Source organism: Anolis sagrei, chromosome 8, assembly GCF_037176765.1.
Source record: "Anolis sagrei isolate rAnoSag1 chromosome 8, rAnoSag1.mat, whole genome shotgun sequence".
In the NCBI taxonomy this organism is placed as follows: Eukaryota; Metazoa; Chordata; class Lepidosauria; order Squamata; family Dactyloidae; genus Anolis; species Anolis sagrei.
In genome coordinates this window covers 32,648,419-32,664,064 of record NC_090028.1, presented here as the reverse complement: position 1 = coordinate 32,664,064, position 15,646 = coordinate 32,648,419, and positions in this window count along the sequence as shown.

The following is a 15,646-nucleotide window of genomic DNA, read 5'->3' as shown; positions in this document are numbered from 1 at the left end:
AATATCATACGAAAGCTGACTGACGCAATCTGGGGATCACAACCAGACACAGTGAAGACATCTGCTCTTGCGCTATGCTACTCTGCTGCTAAGTATGCATGTCCAGTGTGGAACACATCTCACCACGCTAAAACAGTATATGTGGCTCATTATCATGGGGTGTCTGCACCCTACACCACTGGAGAAATTACACTGTTTAGCCAATATTGCACCACCTGACATCCGCTGGGAAGTAACAGCCAATAGGGAAAGGACCAAGGCATTGACATCTCCAGCTCATCCCTTGTTTGGGTATCAGCCAGCATGTCAACGACTTAAATTAAGAAATAGTTTTCTAATATCTACAGAGACACTCGCTGGAACACCTCAGCAAGCGAGAGTCCAAAAGTGGCAGGCTCAAACCCAGAACCTCAACCAATGGCTGATACCAAATGAGAGACTCCCCGCTGGCCACACAGAAAACTTGGCAACTTGGAAGGTGCTGAACAGACTGCGCTCTGGCACCACGAGATGCAGAGCCCATCTTAAGAAATGGGGCTACAAAGTGGAATCCACGACATGCGAGTGTGGAGAAGAGCAAACCATTGACCACCTTCTACAATGCAACCTGAGCCCTGCCACATGCACAATGGAGGACCTTCTTGCGGCAACACCAGAGGCACTCCATGTGGCCAGCTACTGGTCAAAGGACATTTAATCAACTACCAAGTTTGCAAACTTTGTGTTTTTTTTATCTGTTTGTTTTGTTCTGTTAGAAATGTAATACAATGGTCTGGTTGCCCCTGACACGATAAATAAATAAAATAAATAAATAAACCCCAGGAACCGACCTAAAAGCCAAGACACCAAGAATTATTTTTTTAAATTTTGCGCGGCTATGCTGTCAACAGCATGCTTTTAAAAATATGAAGGAAACCTGGAAGAAGGCTCCTATGATTAACAGTTGCAGAAAAAGCTAAAACAACAGCAATGCCGCAGTCCTTTCTGAATGAGCGCACAGTTCTTTCAGAGACAACACTGCCATAAAGTTGCGTCTTCATGGATGGGTAAGGAAGTATAAAATCAAACCCAGAGCCATACATCGTGGTGTGTCATTGCTAAGAAACCCCCTAAATGCCTTCATTGTCAGCTGTATAAATCCTCTGGAAGACATTACGGCCCTTATGATAATATTTTCCCAACCCTTTGGTTCATCTATATAAGGGTGTTATTTTTAGAGTAATTGCACGAATTGGGGAGAGCCGTCCCAATGTTATCCTATATGTGTGTGTGTATTTATATATGCATGCGGGCGCACCAAGCGCAAGTGAGCGAAATCAAAGCAATTTGGGAATTTAGAGATTGGCCATAAAGCGTTTGGCTCCAATCGCAACCGTTTAAAGGTTTGGGTTAATGCTTCATTAGGCAATTATGAATAACGGGTAATTTCCCCCACCTTCCCCGAAGCCGTGCATTGCATTCCCAGCTGTGGGTCACTCTGAAAAAGCAAAGGGGTTGGCCCCATTGTTCATAGCTAAAAAGCAACCAAGATTAAGTAATGACATTCTTATTAAAAAGGTTTGATGAATGGAATGCCATAATTAAGTTGCTTTTGTTCTTCCCAACGGCATTCAGAATTGTTAATCTATAACTGGCTGTGTATAGATCCATAAACATCCATCATTTGGAAAGCAGGAAAATAAAACAACAAAAATTACCTCTTTTTCATACTTTGAACTGAAACTAAAAGTTCAGCAGGTTGCGTTCCTTACCATCCTTTTAAAAAATGATACTAACCTGCTTTAAAATGGTCCTCTGGGGGAGATTTGCCAAGATCTGAATTTATAGTAAGCATTTCACCATTCCAGACAAAAAGGTTTCATTCATATGTATTCAATTTGAGGTGGCATTCCAACAAAGGTTCCAAATGATTCTCAAATTGCAGTAATATCATTAAAGTCATTCAATTAAAATCTTGGATGCTACAGGACATTTGAAAATACAGTGGACTTATGGGTTTGGGAACTGGCTTCAGTACCTTTTGTGGTTATTAAAGTCCATGGATGCTGAAGTCCCATTACACAATTCAACGCACATTTTTATGCCTCTGATGGGGAATCTGAGCTATTAGTCCAATGTTTTCCAATCCTTTTTTGACCAGGGACAACTTGACCAGGGACCATTTTGACCAGGGACCACTTTGACCTGGGACCACCCAGAATGTATTTACTGAAATATAAAAATACATTCTTGATAGCAAAGGTCTTGGAGCTAATGAGCGTACTAAATCTCATCTTCTAAAAAAGTAAAAAAAAAAATAGGCAAAAGGTTTAAAAAAATCCATGCAGCTACACTTTGCCTAAAAAGAAGAGGCAAAATGAGTCCTCACTGGAAGGAAGAAAAAAGCAGAAGAGAAACTGAGGATGGCCACATGGCCAGGCCAGGGCAATAAAAATACCTTTAAAAATTAGTTTTTTGTCAACTTTTGATTTGGTTTGGTTATTTGGGGTGCTGATTCATAAAATTGCATTGGATAGACCACATCAGCTCTAGTTTCTGACACAGAACGTATGCTATGGTCAGCAACAGGGAAGGAGTGGCAGGCAGCGTGAAAGGAGCAGAAATAAAATAAAATAAAGAGGAAAAGGGCTTGCGGACCAGATTTTCGTCCTCATGGCCCAATGGTGGTCTGCACCCCACAGGTTAAGAATCACTGTGTTAGGCTCAAAAATAACCCTCGGTTGGGGTGATTCCACCATAAATATAGCAGAGTACCAGAAGCAAACTTCATAGCCAGCAGAAACTGACATGTGATGAGCTGTAATGAGCTGGGAAGAGAAGGATGAGAGGAGACGTGTTAGCCATGTATAAATATGTGAGAGGAAGTCATAGGGAGGAGGGAACAAGCATGTTTTCTGCTTCCCTGGAGACTAGGATGCGGAACAATGGCTTCAAACTACAAGAGAGGAGATTCCATCTGAACGTGAGGAAGAACTTCCTGACTGTGAGAGCTGTTCAGCACTGGAACTCTCTGCCCCGGAGTGTGGTAGAGGCTCCTTCTTTGGAAGCTTTTAAACAGAGGCTGGATGGCCATCTGTCAGGGATGCTTTGAATGCAATTTTCCTGCTTCTTGGCAGGGGGTTGGACTGGATGGCCCATGAAGTCTCTTCCAACTCTATGATTTGATGATTCTATATCTTAGGATGGCACAAGATTGCAGAGTCAGAACTTTGGGTTCAAAAGTATTTACTGAAATATAAAAATACATTCTTGATAGCAAAGGTCTTGGAGCTAATAAGCTTACTAAATCTCATCTAAAAAAGTAAAAAAAAGGCAAAAAGTAAAAAAAAAATCCATGCAGCTACATTTTGCCTTTAAAAAGAGGCAAAATGAGTCCTCACTGGAAGGAAGAAAAAAGCAGAAGAGACAATTGAGGATGGCCACATGGCCAGACCAGGGCAATAAAAATACCTTTAAAAAGGAAGTTCCCTTACAGAGATTCCATTGCTACATCTTCAAAGGGGTGAAGAGACAGTAGCTAGCAGGAGGAGGAAAGACAAAACCCTTTTGGTAAACATGCATAGGAATGTGGGCAAGGAATCCCTCAGCCTAATCCTATCTCTACTCTAGCAACTCACTGAGGTCTAGAAGCTTGATGACACAAGAGACTTGTGCAGTCCAGGGATGAAACCAACAGCTTCAGATGTTATTTAGTCCTGCTTTTGGGTGTATTTGACCTGCTGATTCCAAAAAAAAATGGTACCAGTTACCCCCTATCAGTTCTAGTTTTTGAGATATAGAACATAGGACATCTGCCAGTCATGTAGGCTTACCCATAGAAAAAGTGGTTCACTACTTGGCCCTTAAAAATACGTAGTCTCATTGAGTCTGAAGCATAGAGCTATACAGTATATACAAGCAATCCCAAAGTTTCATATTGTCTTTTATACCTTTTTGAGGCATACACCCCTACAAGTGATTTTGTCCACAGAAAAGGATCCTATATTAAATGCCTCTCCCTCTGGCACAGTACATCTGATTTTAACTTTTGCAGATTTAATTGTTCTCTCTAGGGATCTCTAGGTTCTCCAGTGTAACTCTGGGCAACTTCCTCCAAGATGCTCCAAGACCATCTGTCTAGGCATTTCTAGGTCCTCCAGTGCAATGCTACGGCTCTCTTCCAGCCGACATGGATCATAAACACATGCTGGAACACTAGAAATTTCTAGAGATATTCTCTTAAATAAAAAAAATAGCTCCTAACCCCAGTGGAGGACTGACTATGCTCCCTTAAACCTCCATTTTTTGTGGGCAGCTTCCAGCTAGGGTTGTGCTTTCAGGGTAAATCTTGCCCCGTTTCATGTTCGGGCTTTCGTTGGTGACCCTGATCCATTTTTGGGGAACCTCCCAAAATCGAGAATGTTGTTTTCTATTTTTTCTATTCGGGGCTCTGAAAATCATTCTTCTTACCTGACACCTGCTCTTTCTTCTCTAGAGTAAGAGGTGCTTGGCTGTAGGCCGTGTGCTTGTGCTTGCTTCCCGGGCCTGCCTGCACACCCCACCACAAATGCCCCGACACACTCTGAGTGTGTGTGGGGGGGGGGGGGGGGGCAGGCATGCAGACAGGCCCAGAGAGTGCCTTCAGCCAAACTCCGGGCTTGCCTGCCTGCTTACTTACTTATTTACTTAGCTGATCCTTCGTTATCTGAGTAGGATAGTCTTCCAGGATCAGTGAGCTGGGGGCGAGTCCGTAGGTGACTGTGGAGCCCTCTTCTTGACCTGCATGTTCTCCCACAGTGAGGGCATTGGTTTCCAGGTGGAAGGCGGTCCCGGTCGGGGCTGGTTTGACACGCCTTCCTCTTGGCACGTTTCTCTCTTTCGCCCTCCATTAATGCCTCTTCAAATTCTACAGCACTGCTGGTCACAGATGACCTCAAGCTGGAGCGCTCAAAGGCCAGGGCTTCCCTGTTCTCAGTGTCTATGCCACGGTTTTTAAGGTTGGCTTTGAGCCCATCTTTAAATCTCTTTTCCTGCCCACCAACATCCCGTTTTCCATTCTGGAGTTCAGAGTAGAGCAACTGCTTTGGGAGACGGTGGTTGGGCATCCGGACAACATGTCCAGTGGAGTTGATGGCGAAGTCCAATCGCTTCAGTGCTGGTGGTCTTTGCTTCTTCCAGCATCCTGACATTTGTCCGCTTGTTTTCCCAAAAGATTTGCAGGATTTTCTGGAGACAGTGCTGATGGAATCGTTCTGGGAGTTGCATGTGATGTCTGTAGACAGTCCACGTTTCACAGGTGTATAGCAGGATTGGGAGGACAATAGCTTTATAAACAAGCCCCTTGGTCTCCCTACGGATGTTCTAATCCTCAAACACTCTGTGCTTCATTGGGAAGACTGCTGCACTCACAGAGCTCAGGCAGTGTTGAATTTCAGTGTCAATGTTGACTTCTGTGTAGAGGTGGCTGCCAAGATAGTGGAAATTGACAACATTTTCTAATGTTACACCATTAAGTTGTATCTCTGTATTAAGCTGTATCCAAAAGTGTGCCTGCAGCCAAGCTCCGGGCTTGCCTGCCTGCATGCCCCCCCCCCCCCCCCCCACACACACACATGCACTCTCTTTCCAAGTTTGTGTCAAGCAGATTTTTGTGCAGGGAGAGGGCTTCCCGTTTCGTGTTTCCGAAGAAACGGAAGACACAAAAGGAATGGTAGAAGTGGTAGAGATGGTAGGAATGAATTCTGTGCACAATTCTACTTCCAGTCCCAGCCTTCGCAATGTTCTCCAAAACTGGCATTGCTTTGAGAAACAGCCAGCTGGGGAAGCAGTTTTTAGGAGTTCAATGGCTAAGGTTTTTTTTTTCCATTTTAAAGGGGAATCACCAGGCCGCTGAAGAAGGTAAACTTTTAATAAACGCCACATGTCCGAGTGCCAGCTTGGATCCAGCACTGAAACACATCTGATTTTTCACTCAAAGCCTTTGAGATTTACAAGGGTTTTTCTTTGACTGGAGAGAAAGAAAAGTCAAATAAACCTTCTTTGGGATTTGCGGAGAGTTGTGACTGTGTGGGTTTGTGTGTGCGTCTGACAGGCATCGGTTCATTATTTAGGTGCCTGCCACGGATGCTTGAAAATTTGCAAACAAAGCCTGCTCCAATGCCTTGTGCAGCACCTCCCTTGTCATCAGGCATCTTAAAGTGCTTTTGCAGAGGATATAATTACACGTTCGCACCAAAGACAGTTTATCCAGCCTAACTGGCAAAAGTGGAGGGCTGTTGAGTTCTGGCCCACGTGCTTTTGGCAGCCAGCAGCAAACATACGGCCCCAGAGATCTCTGGAGAGCGCCAGCCGATAGGAATGGTTCGGAGCGTGTTTTCTTAGCAAAGTGCGAGAGAGTTATTGGCACGCAGGCTGCAAAGCGGAGTGGAAGTGTGCGCTGGCATCCAAGCAGCCTGCTGCGTCATAGTCTTTATCTGATAGGCCAAACTTCAGTAGCTTTCATAAACAAGGCCTGCTTCTTCTTTTTCCTGAAGCAGCTGACAAAAAAAGAGGGGGGAAAGAACCCTTCTGTTATGAGCCTGGGAAATTTTTCCTGCAATTAGAAACTTCAGAGACATCAGAAAAAGGGCTAACACCTGCATTTTACATGCAGAAGCTCCTAGGTTTCCTAAAAATCAGCAGATGGCCTAAACATTCTGAAACTTGGGGGGCTTGCAGTGGTAAACGTGTCCTCTAAGGGTGGCCATCTTCATCCTGATAGCCCTAAAAATGATGGAAAAGGGAGACTTGGAAGTCCCCCCCCCCCTCCAATGAAAGTTGAAGAATCCTTGGGATTTCAAGAACCATCCTGGACCTTTTTGAAAATAAGCAGTCTACAGATCACATTGTTCCCACTATAGCCCAAGCCCAATGGAAGATGAAGAGTTGCATACCTGACCAATCATGACCACTGCCATGAATGACTTTTCAATAACTTTTAAACATAGGTTCTTTTTATTGCAATTTCCAGTGTGAGAGGGGACATCTGATTACAGAAAAACATTTAGACAAAGAATATTATTATTATTATTATTATTATTATTATAGCAACTTTATATTTATACCCCCACCAACCATCTCCCCTAGGGGACTCGGGGTGGCTTACAAGGGACAAGCCCAAAAATTACAATTAAAACACAGCAATCAAAAACTACAATTAAAACATCAGAGGGTAAATGGAAAATCATGACAAAGAGATAGATTGAAATGATCTTTTCAATCTTCTAGCAGGAATATGGAATGGGATTTTTCATTATATAGTAAGACCCACATTACTGTGGAACCCATATCTGTGGGTTCCACAGATACTCTCTAGGGTAGTGGTTTCCAACCTTTGGTCTTCTAGGTGTTTTGGACTTCAACTCCCAGAATTTCCAATCAGTTTAACAACTGTTAAGGATTGTGGAAGCTGAAGGAGAACCAAAGGTTAAGAACCATGGCCCTAGAGCAGTGTTTCTCAATCTTCCTAATGCCGCAATCCCTTAATACAGTTCCTCATGTTGTGGTGACCCCCAACCATAAAATTATTTTCATTACTACTTCACAACTGTAATTTTGCTACTGTTATGAATCGTCATATAAATATCTGATATGTAGGATGTATTTTCCTTCACTGGACCAAATTTGGCACAAATACTCGATCCTGCCCAAATTTGAATATTGGTGGGGTTTGGGGGGGGGGGGGGTTGATTTTATCATTTGGGTGTTGTAGTTGCTGGGATTTCTAATTCACCTACCATCAAAGAGCACTCTGAACTCCACCAACAATGGAATTGAACCAAACTTGGCGCACAGAACTCCTACAACAAACAGAAAATACTGGAAGGGTTCAGTGGGTATTGACCTTGAGTTTTGGAGTTGTACTTCACCTACACCCAGAGACCACTGTGGATCTTGACCAAATTTGGCACGAATACTCAATGTGCCCAAATGTGAACACTGGTGGAGTTTGGGGAAAACAGACCTTGACATTTGGGATTTGTAGTTGCTGGGATTTATAGTTTATCTACAACCAAAGAGAATTCTGAACTCCACTAACAATAGAATTGGGCCAAACTTCCCACACAGAACCCCGATGACCAACAGAAAATACTGTTTTCTGATGGTCGTTGGTGACCCCTCTGACACCACCTCTTGATCCCCCCAGGATCCTGACCCAGGCTAAGAAACACTGCTCTAGAGGATACTCTTTTGGTCAGTGATTCTCAACATGTGGGTCCCATGTGTTTTGGCCTACAACTCCCAGAAATCCCAGCCATTCAGCTCTATCCTGGGACTGGAAGTGGGGTAATTTTAGTGTTCAGTCATATCCATGGTTTCGGTAACCAGTCTGGTCAGGAATATATCCCCCTTGGATATGAGAATCTTAATATATTGGATTCCTTTTCTCCCAGCTCTTATATTGTTTGCCTTTGCAAAAAGTACACCCCAAATAAGTGCTGCCCATGTTAAATAAAGAGAGTCGAAGCATACAGTATAATGGTGGGCTGGGAAATACACAGAAAGGGTTAGGATGAAGTCAGTCCGTTAAGTTTCGTGTTATGTGTGGCTCGGGATGTATTTTTAGTGCACTTCAGCCTATAATTACCCGTGCTTTACAGTCATTCAGCAGGGCCATTTCTTGAAGGAAGAGGTTATGATTATATAATGCCAGTTATTTTTGATTGGGTAAAATGCAGTTTTAGTGCCTCGCTCAGTCTCGCTGCTTGGCTACAGGGAAGCCAACTCATTTGCGATTCATTGAGGATAATGTGCTGTGAAATTATTTGATAAGCATTAATTTGGCAAGCTCTTTATCTTACGTAGCTGGAGGAAGCTCTGCCGAAGTTGAGAACTCCAAATTGGCACAGGAGGGGGAAATAGCCACAAAATCAATGCTACAGGAGAGCAGATCTCAATTGAACCTTAGAAGGAACATCTTGGCAATGGAACCAATTACCAGTAGAGGTGGTGAGGGTCTCCTTCTCTGGACGTTTTGAGAAAGAGACAGGACAGATACCTGCTGGGGTTGCTATAGCTGGAGATCCTGCATTGAGTAGGTGGTTGAACTTGATGACACATAGGACCCCTTCCAACTCCATGAGTTTATGGTTTTATCGCCAGAAAATGATTGCTACCTTATAGATCTGTGTTTTTCAACCTTCCTAATTCTGCAATCTCTTAATACAGTTCCTTCTTTGTGGTGACCCTCAAACCATAAAATTATTTTCATTGCTACTTCATAACTGTAATTTTGCTACTGTTATGAATCGTAATGTAAATATCTAATATGCAGGAACTATTTTCATTCATTCAATCAGATTTGGCACAACTACTCAATGTGAATACTGCTTTGATTTTGTCATTTGGGAGTTGTAGTTGCTGGGATTTATAGTTCACCTACAATCAAAGAGCATTCTGAACTACACCAATGATGGAATTGAACCAATCTTGGCACACAGAATTCCCATGACCAACAGAAAATACTGGAAGGTTTTGATGGGCATTGACCTTGAGTTTGGGAGTTGTAGTTCACCTACAGCCAGAGATCACTGTGGCCTCAAGCAATGATGGATTTGGACAAAACTTGGCAGGAATACCCAAGATGCCCAAATGTAAACACTGGTGGAGTTTCAGCAAAATAGAACTTGATATTTGGGAGTTAAAATTGCTGGGATTTATAGTTTACCTACAATCAAATAGCATTCAGAACTTCATTCTGAAAAGCTTATTGTGGATCCCCCATAAATGTTGTTGTTGTTGTTGTTACAGAAAATAATAATAATAATAATAATAATAATAATAATAATAATAATAATTTACTTATATCTCACCCTATCTCCCCAAGGGTACTCAGGGCAGTTTTCAACAGATATGAGCAAACATTCAATGTCTTGAGAAGCTGAACAAAGGCAAAAATAACCAGCCCACAAATCCCAAAAAACAAATCCACATCTATTAAAAAATAACAACACATTATACTGTAATATGGGTTAAACTGCTACGCTATTGAACTTGCTGACTGAAAGGTTGGTGGTTCAAATCTGGAGAGTGGGGTGAATTCCCGCTATTAGCCCCAGCTTCTGCCAAACTAGCAATTTGAAAACATGCAAATGTGAGTAGATCAAAAGGTACCACTTTGGCGGGAAGGTAATGGCACTCCACGCAGTCATGCTGGCCACATGACCATGGAGGTGTCTATAGACAAGTGTTAGCACCAGGAAATCCACAGGGAAAGAGTATTAAATGATAAGATGTTTTTGCAATACAGGGAGAATTTCTGAAAATTAGGAATAAGCAGAATGGTGGGTAGAACACAAATTTGTTGTTTTTTTTTTTTTTAGAAGATCAAGGATGTTAAAATATGGTGGTTGTGTGGTTCTGTTCTGTATCAAATGTGTTACTGGATCTGACCAGCTGAGTCAAATTTTTCATTATGTGACAATATTGACTGAAGAAAACAGCAAACAGCTCTGACAAAAATCAATCAGTGTTCTGCAAAGCCCTCACAAAATAAAATACCAACCTGCTGTTAGATCTAAAAGTAAAATAATCAATTCCATTAAATCCAAGTGTGTTAAGATGGTAGAATTGCAGCTGCTGGGGATACAATGCAAATGGCGCTCCTGATATTGAAGACAGGAGATTTTTTACTAGAAGGACATTGTGAGAGTCTTCCCCTTGAGTGAAGAAACCATTAGGCCTGGGTAACAACGGAAAAAATTGTTTCTAAAATCGATTTGTATTTGGGTTTTTTTTTTGTTTCGATATTTAAAATAATTACAAAATTTTCCTTTTAAAAAGTTCGATATTTACGAAATTTCGTAAATGGTAAAAAATTAACAAATCGATTTCCGAAACAATAACGAATCGATTCGTTAATGGCGGACGCGACCGCGAAATACGCTAAAAAACCTCCAAAACCTTCTGAAGCTTCCCTCTCCCTCTGTTGTTGACTGTTGGTGTGATATTATAATTTTTTTTCACTAATTAAACCATAAAACTGGCCCAGACATGCGGAAATAATAACGAAACGACCTCAAAACAATAACGAAACGAATACAATATCGAAATACGAAGCATTTACAAAACGTTTTTGAAAATTCGTTTTTTTAAATAATTGCTCCAGAATGGTTCGTTATCGTTTTGTAATTGAAAAAATTAACGAATTATTAACGAATTACGAATTAACGAAACGAAACCGCCCAGCCCTAGAAACCATGTCTGCCTCGGATCTCCGTCACATTGTGAAACTATCTCTCTGGGTTCTCTGAGGCCAGCTATAATTGAATACTGCAAATACTTTAAATCTCAATATATATTGCTGGCCCTCCACATTCACAGGATGCAGGACCTCTGCAAAAGTGGGAAAATTGTGACTTAAAAGAAAATGTATTGTCGAAGGCTTTCATGGCCGGACTCACTGGGTTGTTGTAGGTTTTTCGGGCTGTATGGCCATGTTCTAGAAGCATTCTCTCCTGATGTTTTGCCTACATCTATGGCAGGCATCCTCAGAGGTTGTGAGGTCTGTTGGAAACTACTTCACAACCTCTGAGGATGCCTGCCATAGAGGCAGGTGAAATGTCAGGAGAGAATGCTTCTAGAATATGGCTATAGAGCCCAGAAAACCTACAACAACCCACATACAAGAAAACATTATCTAGGACAGGGGTTCCCAAAGTGTGCTCTGTAGAGCCCTTGGGACTCTAAGAGTGATTGTGAGGGGCTCCGCATCAGGCATCACCATGCTGCTTCCCTCCTCTTTCCTCCTCCTCCTGCTCCCCCTCCCTGGACATATTAATATTAATATATATACCTTATTATTCATACTTCTGTATATGTATTGTGTATGATTTGCCTGTTAGAACATAGGCAGACAGAACCAAACACTAAACATTTATTTCAGCCACAAAGCCTTTCAAAAAGAGCTTCCTGGATGAAAAGGTTTGGGAATCTTTAGATCTTCCTGTGCAATTTTATGGTCAACTTCCACCGTACGTTGACCATGGGGTTGTACTGAAAGACCTAGAGAGTTGTAGAGAGACCACAGTAATCAAATTCCACAAAAGTTAAATTTACAAATGTTGGCATTTATTTGCAGAGAATATTCACCTGGAATATCACCAAGGTGAAAGAAGAAAGTGCAAAAGTTGAGTTGCAGTTAAACATCAAAAGAACCAAGATGATGCCAACCAGACTGATTGATAACTGGCAAATAGAGGGAGAAAACATGGAGGCCGTGACAGACTTTGTATTTCTACAAGCAAAGATTCCTGCAGACGCAGACTGCAGCCAGGAAATCAGAAGACGTTTCCTTCTTGGGAGGAGAGCAATGACCAATCTCGATAAAATAGTGAAGAGTAGAGACATCACACTGGCAATGAAGATCTGCATAGTTAAAGCAATGGTATTCCCCATAGTCACCTACGGATGTGAGAGCTGGACCATAAGGAAAGCAGAGCGAAGGAAGAGAGATGCTTTTGAACTGTAGTGTTGGAGAAAAGTTCTGAGAGTGCCTTGGACCGCCAGGAGAGCCAACCAGTCCATCCTCCAGGAAATAAAGCCCGACTGCTCACTGGAGGGAAGGATATTAGAGACAAAGATGAAGTACTTTGGCCACATCATGAGAAGGAAAGCTTAGAGAAAACAATGATGCTGGGGAAAATGGAAGGAAAAAGGAAGAGGAAACAACCAAGGGCAAGATGGATGGATGGTATCCTTGAAGTGATTGGCTTGACTCTGAAGGAGCTGGGGGTGGTGACGGCCAACAGGGAGCTCTGACATGGGCAGATCCATGAAGTAACAAAGAGTCGGAAGTGACTGAACGAATAAACAACAACAACAACCTATGGATGCAAGAGCTGGACCATAAGGAAGGCTGAGCAAAGGAAGATAGACGCTTTTGAACTGTGATGCTGGCGGAAAATTCTAAGAGTGACTTGGACCGCAAGAAGGTGCAACCAGTCCATACTTCAGGAAATAAAGCCCGACTGCTCACTGGAGGGAAGGATATTAGCAGCAAAGATGAAGTACTTTGGCCACATCATGATAAGACAGAAAAACTTGGAGAAGACAATGATGCTGGAGAAAATGGAAGGAAAAAGGAAGAGGGGCCGACCAAGGGCAAGGTGGATGGATGTTATCCTTGAAGTGACTGGCTTGACTGTGAAGGAGCTGGGGGTAGGAATGACCAACATTGAGCTCTGGCGTGGGCTGGTCCATAAAGTCACGAAGAATTGGAAGCGACTGAACGAATAAACAACCACAACAATTCACCTGGAGTATAGACCTTGACATCTTTGTCAAAGGTTGGCAGATAAAATATGAGTCAGGGCTTCTATCCCTTTAATGGTTGTGTAGCAGAGACTGCAAAGTCTGTTGGCTTTGAAATATGACCAGGAGCAAAAAAGGTTTAGTTCTTGAATCAGAACTTTACAAAAAATTGCAAGAAGCTGAGATTTGGAGAAATGCAGTATATATGGATGGAAACAGAAATGTTTTGCGCATTCTGGAAGAGAGCTTTGAGTTAACCCTGAAAAGGCATATTTTGAATTCATCCATGTTTATGGTGCTGGATCAAACCTCCTCTCCCTCTCTTTCCGGCATGGCAGGAGCATAAAATATGGCTTTCACCATCATAAGAATAACAATTTATTTGGCTGGTTAAGTGCAGAAATCAACATAATTTCATTCAGTTTGATTTTTTAAAGAATATGTGCATGTGCCTTCGAGTTGCCTGTTGAGTTATAGAAATCCCATGAATTTTATGGATCTTTCTTAGGCTGGGAATACTCAGAAGTGGTTTCACCAGTTCCTTCCTCTGAAATATAGCCTACAGCACCTTGTATTTATTGGTGGTTTTCCATTCAAATACTCAACAGCACAGACTGCTTAACTTCCACAATCAGACAGGATCTGATACCTTTAGGTATTTTGGTCCTATCAGAGCATTCCAAAATTCATGAAAGAACTTGATTCATCCTCTCCAATGGAAATGTGGGCACTATATTCTGTTTTAACATGTACTGTAATTCTGGGCTTTATAATATAGTAAGGTTCTGGAACTCTTGCATGAGAGTTCCCTTCCCTAAAGTGCTTATATGAGGGGCGTTGATTAAAGATTTCCCCTGACCCACTTCCTGTGGACTGAGAGCAATTAAACTTGGCCCAGTTTTAAGTCCTTCTCTCCATGGGTGCCACCTATGGACACACACTTCTCCCATCTTTTTAAGCAACTGTAAAAAACACCTCTCTTGTAGAAGTCCTCAGGTTGCTCCAAAAGCCACGTTGTGACTTCAGAAATCAGAGTCTCATCATCTGAAAAATGCTTGCCCTTCAAAAATAACTTGCTTGTTAGAAAGAGGTGGAAGTCTGATGGTGCGAGGTTGGATGAATAAGGGGGATACGGTAGAATTTCAAAGTCACAGGAGCATGCTTCCATTTGGGCAACATGTGAGTTGTGAACTGGTGCATTGTCTTGCAGAAGGCGGACACCTTTGGTGAGCATGCCACATTGTCTCTTGGTTTTGATGGCTTCCTGCAATTTCTGCAACAGTGAAGCATAGTATGCCCCAGTGATCATGGCACCCTTTCCTAAGAAATCCATCAATACTACTCCGTGCTGGTCCCAAAATACTGTGAGCATGACCTTGCCTGCCGAGAGTTGGGCACGTGCCTTCTTTGGAGGAGGTGAGTCATAATGCTACCATCACATCGACTGGACTTTTGTCTTAGAATCACAGTGATGGACCAGGCTTTCATCCTGTGTGATCGGTCTGTTGAAAAAGTCCTCCTAGTTTCCATGGTATATCGCCAATAGAGCTCGGGATCATTTGACTCGTTCCTGTTTCTGGAAAGCTTTGAGCAGCCGGGGGACCCATTGAGTGGATACCTTATGCATGTGAAGATAGTCTTGGATGATTTTTTCCATGGACCCCACACTAATCTTGACATTCTGGCCTAGCGAATGGTTACATGGCAATTTTCCAAAATGGCGACCTCCACTTGCTGGTTGGTGTGTTCATGTTGTGTGCAGAGTGGGGTTGCCTGGAATTCGAGCTGTTTGCACCGAAGTCCGACCACATTTGAATGGATGATACCAGTTCTTGGTTACATCATATGATGGGCAATCATCACCATAAACCTCTTTCATCTCATTGAACGTCTCTTTTGGTGTGTGGCCTTTCAAGTCAAGGAACTTGATGACTGCTCTGTATTCCACTGGGTCCATTCTCAAACCTCACACCACTTCAGCACCTGTAAAATCAAGACCGTTCTCAGTTCTGAGTTGTAAATTGGCATGAAACCTATAGAGACTTGTATCATGACACATGTGCAGTTTCAGCATCCTGTGATAAATCGAAGTGAGTCAGGGGAAATCTTTAATGAACACCCCTCATACCATGATCCCACTGAATATTACCATAGCAATTAATGTGGGAACATAACATTTTAACTATGTGGTCAAAAGTATCCAGGGCTTCATTTCCAGATCTAGGTCTAGCCAAGAGATTTGTTGGAGCGCTGTTGCTCCAATATGGTCCAGACTTGCAAGCTATACACAGGGAAGTGGGGGGGGGGGGTCTCCATCTTCCCCTATCCCAGTAACCTACCACTATAATCCAAGGGATAACTTTGTAGTTTAAATAAT